Genomic DNA, 5,737 nt, shown 5'->3' with positions numbered 1-5,737 from the left:
CAGCGCCGCCTCAGCGCTTATAAAGGGGCCGGCGAGGCTGTTCTGCGCATGCGCCTATGCCAGCCCGCGGCCTCTGGCAGCAAAAAGGAGGGGCCCCTTCTGCCTAAAACACCCTCCCCACTCCTTCGACCACTTGCCCCACCCAGGGGGAAATTGCGCCTGCCTTGCTCTCATTCACTTCTCCCCAGGAGCCACGTTAAATGTCCCCAGACATACCTTGGTGGGCCTGCCCCATCATACAGATGGGGAAACTGAGCCCCAGGGAGACAGTCACTCCCAAGGTCAGGTGGAGGGGAAGGACAGAGCTGGGACTCTAAACCTGGCCCAGCTGACTCTCTAAGGCTCATACTTGGAGCAATTTTGACTAGTTATTGTTTCATACTATTTTTAGAGAGGAAGCTGAGACTCAGAGGATGGGAAGATCCCTCCGTTCCACAGCTGATAAGAGACTCCCAAGGTAGGCCCTGGCCTGTGTGGTTCAGTTGTGCATCGTCCTGCAAGGCAAGAGGTCAAGGTTCAATTCCAGGTCAAGGCACATGCCTGGGTTGCCAGTTCTGTCCCAGGTGGGTGCATGTTGGAGAGGCAACCAATTAATGTTTCTCATCTCGCTCACATTGATGTTTCTCTCCCTCTCTTTCTCCCTCCCTTCCCCTCTGTCTAAAAATAAATAAGTAAAATCTATTTTAAAAGAATGAGAGAGAGGCTCACAAGGTGGGAGCCCAGGGGTGTCACTCCCCAGAGCTGTTGTCACCAGCTCCAGCCAGAATGTACCATTAATACATTCCTTGGTCCAACCAACATTTATGGAGCGCTTCCTGTAGACCAGGTACTGTTGTCACAGGAATATTTTTGCCTTGAGCAGGTGGCATGTGTGTGTCTTTGCAGAAAGACCCGAATCTTAAAAAGCCTACATCCATGCAATGGAATATCACTCAGCTATAAAAAGCAATGAAGGTTTGACACACGTTGCAATGTGGATGAACCTTGACAACATCATGCTGAATGAGAGAAGTGACATACAACAGGTCACATGTTTTATGATCCCATTTGTATGAAATGTCCAGAACAGACAAATCCATAGGGACAGAAAGTAGATTGATGATTACCAGGGGGGCTGGCAGCAGAGGGAATGGGGAGTGACTGCTAATGGGTACAAGGTCTCCTTTTGGGATGATGAAAATGTTCTAGAACTAGACAGAGGTGATGGTTGCACAATAATGTGAATATACTTAAAGCTACTGGATTGTACAGTTTAAAATGGTAAATTTCATGTTCTGTGTATTTTACCACAATGAAAAATGGAAATGAGGGGGGAAAAGAGCTTAAAGCGGTCAGCCCCTGCCCCTCTTCCTTCCCACAGTCCCAGTAGCTCAGGGCTGACCATAGGTTGCATGGGGCAGAGGGTCTTTAAGTCCACCAAGGGGCCTATGCCTGTGTGTGTGGTGTGTGTGTTTGTGTTTCTGAGGGTGGGTTTCAGCTTGGTGGGGGAACAAACAGGGGACATGTTAATACTTTCAGCAAAATTACCAAAGAGGGACTGGGAATGAGTGGAGGATGAGGCAAGACCCCGGGGAAGCAAGTCCACACATATGTGTCAGTTCTTGTGTGTGTGGATCCAGCCTGCTGGGTGAGCAGTGGCCCCAGGGGCCAATGCAACACACTGGGGAGCTTTGTTTACTCTCTGACTCATCATCCTAGAGGAGGGACAGAGGTCAGGGATCACACTGGTGTGTCTACAGGACAGGCTGGTGTGACAGCGTTGTGGCTGATTCTGGGGTCTGGGTATGGTTGTATAGAAGCTGGAAGCTTGGCTTCCACAAGTCCAGCATTCAAACCCCTCTCCACCTCTTCTAACAGAGTGACTCTGGGCCAGCCACTTTGTTTTCCTGTGCCTTAGCTTTCCTGTCTGAAATGGGGATAATTAAGAGTCCTCACCATACAGGATGGCTTGGAAAATGAGAGGGGAAGGAAATACACAAGATGGGGGCTGCTAGCATGCTGCTGCCCACTTTCCAGCCAGGGAAACTGAGGCTCAGGGGGACCCACAATATGGGTCAAGTGTGTGCCCAGGTCTGTGGCCTCAGAGCCAGGATGACTCCCACCTCAACACCCCCCACCCCTCCACTCCCTCTTCTCCCCACCCCATGGTCCTCCTGGCTGGTGCCAGGGCTGAGCTTAGAGGGGCTGGCCTGGGGCCCAGGGGGTGGGCTGTTGCCGGGGGCTTGAATGAGGTAACCTTGCCTGGGAATCTGCTGGGCTCAAAGAGCTACTTTATTTATAGACCAGCACTGGGATTGGGTGAGCCACCCCCAAGCCCTGAGTGCCTTCTCTGTCCCCGCTCCTCACAGGGGCCCCGGGCCAGGGGCTGCAGTGAGTGGGTGGAGGGAGCAGGGGAGGGGGGCTGGTGGGCCAGAGCAGGCTGGATCCTCAAGAGCTGGGTCTCGGAGGTAGACAGTGTCTCCCAAGTGCCTCTCAGTATACCCAAGGTGACACACAGACACAGCACATGCAACCAGACTCACATCTTTTTTAAAAAGATGTTATTTATTTATTTTTAGAGAGAGGGGAAGGGAGGTAGAAAGAGAGAGAAAGAAACAACAATTAGTTGCCTCTCACATGCTCCCAACTGGGTGCCTGGCCTGCAGCCCAGGTATGTGCCCTGACCAGGAATTGAACCGGCTACTCCTTATCTTGCAGGACAGAGCCACACCAGTCAGGGGGAGATTTACAGCTGTCTTATACAATGTCACAAACAACTGTGACACACAGTCACATCCTAGACACACAGTGACTGCACGGGGGGCTCATATATGACCACACCTGGCAAGACAACATATAAGTCAGACAGACCACAGAATAGCCATACACAAGCCACGCCTGCTGCACAAACTCACGACTGTGAGTCCAGCCCCATATAGAGTTCCCTCACATTTAAATACCTACTGCTGCTCACACACCCCTATACCTCAGACTTCTTGGCTGCCATAAACATCCCACATTTGCCCCATGTTGTTCACACCCAGCCATGTTTGCAGACGTGGGCATACCTACAGAGAGCCAGCACCCAGTCACTATCATCTGGCACCACATCACCAGCATGGAGACACACGCTCTTCCCAGGGCCACACTCAGCAAAGCCACTCACGCTCACCACTCAACACACCTAGTTGTGGCCCAGGGTGTTCCCACATGAGCTCACTTCAGTCCCTTCATGCTCGGCCACCCTCCCACTCCCGCTGTTACCCCCACTTACCCAGACTCCCAGGCTTACATCCTGCCAGGATTGACAGGTCCAGCTGGCACTGAGGGAGTGTCCATCTATTCTCAGCCAGCCCTGCTGGCCCCAGGCAGGACCCAGTGAATAAATCAGACCCAGACCTGTCCCTAGGGGGCTGCTGGCCAGAGGACCCCATCACACTCACCCTTGAAGACTCTCCAGGTTGGGGCCATGGGACAACCTATTCCCAGGGGGAAACCAAGGCTCAAAGCTACTAAAGCTTCTTTCCCTGCCCTCCTCCAAGATGACAAACTCATGGGAAGTACAACTATTTTCTGCCTTCCCAGAGAGTCCCTGCTGACCAATACTTGCTGTGTGACTTCAGCAAATCCCTGACTCTCTCTGAGCCTCCATTGCCTCTCCTGAAAAAATGCAGAACTCAGCTCAGTTGAAGGGAACTCCAGAGTCAGACCGGGGTTTGAATCCTGGGCCCCTTGGGTGACCTTAGCCAAATGATTTTGCTTTTCTGTGCCACAGTTTCCCTCAGTGAACCAGAATTGCAGCTTCTTGTTCTTCTAGAGCACCCTCTGCTCCACCCCTAGGGTGAGGGGGAAGGGACGGCCCAGTCTCTCCTCGCTCAGGCAAATGAATGGACCACTTTTGGCTGCCCTGATGGGAGCTTACAGCTGGTAATTCCTTGGAGAAACAGGAGGCCCTTTCATGCCCAGGCGCCAGTGGGGTGAGGAGGTGGGAAAAGGGTATGAGCTGGCTTCATCCCAGTGGGCAAGGCAGCTCCATGCCAAGACCAGGAGTGGCGTGGAGGGCCCTGGGACAAGCACATCCTCCCTGGGGGACCTTGGCCCAAGTGGCTGTACAGTCAGTCAGCTGTAAAGTGTAGGTAACACAGACCAGCACAGATGTTTTAATAAGCCAGTGGATGGAGACGAAACGTGGCTTCAAGTTAAACACAGGGTGAGCTCTCAACAAAGGTCAGCACTATTGTCATGTGTCATCCTAAAGAGCTCACTAAATTCTCCAGCGGTTCTAGAAATAGAATTCCCTCTAGTTCACAGATTTAAAAAAATGCTCAGATGCTCACATGGTTGGTTGTCCAATGTCACACAGGTAGTTAGTGAGTGGCCCAGCCAGGATTCAAACTGTATATGGGGCCTCTGGGGTCCATGCTCTTCCTAACTTTCTCTGGGGGGTTGGAAGTGTTTTCTGCCATGTCCAACCCTGATTCTGAGACCAGCAGAGCCAGGTCTGGATGGCACCAGGTCATGACTGAATGCAGGCAGTCCTGGCAGGCAGGGGCTGATGGGGCAGCTCTTCCGCTAGTGTCCCAGTTTCCCAGCCAGCACCGCCTCCTAGAGCAGGCTTGTGCAGACGCTAGTAGGATGCCAGGAGGACCATTCCCTCAGCCCTTGAAGAAAGGGACTGGGTCCCAGACCATTCAGCAGAAGCCAGGAACCACAGCCTCCTGGCAGTAGCTAATCTGTCTCAGAACCCTCCATTCATGTAGATCAGATGGCATCCTGCCCTCTCTCAAACAGTTTCCATGACTGCTCCAGGCTCAGGAGGATCTGGCTCCACGTATTTTATTCAAATTCATGGTCTTTCACCCAACCAGGCTTTTGGTTATGCTGTTTTCCCTGCCTGGACCCCACAAAGCCCCAGATTTTTCTCACTCTGGTGCAGCCACAATATCTCCTCTCCCAGGAAGCCCTCCTACACCAGTTACCTAGGCACTATCTCTTCCCCTGGCTCTGCCCTGGCCCCATGGGACTGGGAATGGGTGTGTATAGCTCTGTATTACCCAGATTGAGGGTTCATCACATGTGGGGCTGGAACTGAGGCCTCTCACAGTCTGCAGCACCATCCAACACAGGGCTGGGCAGTAGAGAGTGGCAGGAGTTGTTTAGTGTGAATCAGTGAACCAGGTCTTTAGCCTGGTATCTGAGACTTTCTGTAACCGGTTTGGCAAACACCTGTTTATCCTTCAAAACCCATTTCACAAGCCCCCTCCTCCAAAAAGCCCATCCCAGGCAGCGTTTACTGGAAAAACAGGTTTAAAGGTTGGGCCACACGAGACTGATGAAGACGTCTTGTAAACATTAATTAGTCCCCTCCCGTGTGCACCCTTTTTTGGAATCTTTTTAAATTTATTTTTTAGAGAGAGGAAAAGGGAGGGAAATAGAGAGAGAAACATCGAAACATCAATCAGTTGCATCTCTCACATCTCCAACCAGAGACCTGGTCCACAACCTAGGCATGTACCCTGAACTGGAATCGAATCATGGTCTTTCGGCTCGCAGGCCAGTGCTAAATCTACTGAGCCACATCAGTCAGCGTTGAACCCGCAACCTGCTGACGTACGGGAAGACACTCTAATCAACTAAGCAAACCCGACCAGGGCCACAAATGCTTGCTTTTAGGTACCAGCCTTCTTAACTCAAACACTGGACTAGGGCCCTTTAAGAGGCGGGCGCTGAGGGGCGGGGCCCAGTTCAAACCCCGCCC

Source organism: Phyllostomus discolor, chromosome 8 (genome assembly GCF_004126475.2).
Source record: "Phyllostomus discolor isolate MPI-MPIP mPhyDis1 chromosome 8, mPhyDis1.pri.v3, whole genome shotgun sequence".
Taxonomy (NCBI): domain Eukaryota; kingdom Metazoa; phylum Chordata; class Mammalia; order Chiroptera; family Phyllostomidae; genus Phyllostomus; species Phyllostomus discolor.
This window is presented reverse-complemented; position numbering follows the sequence as displayed.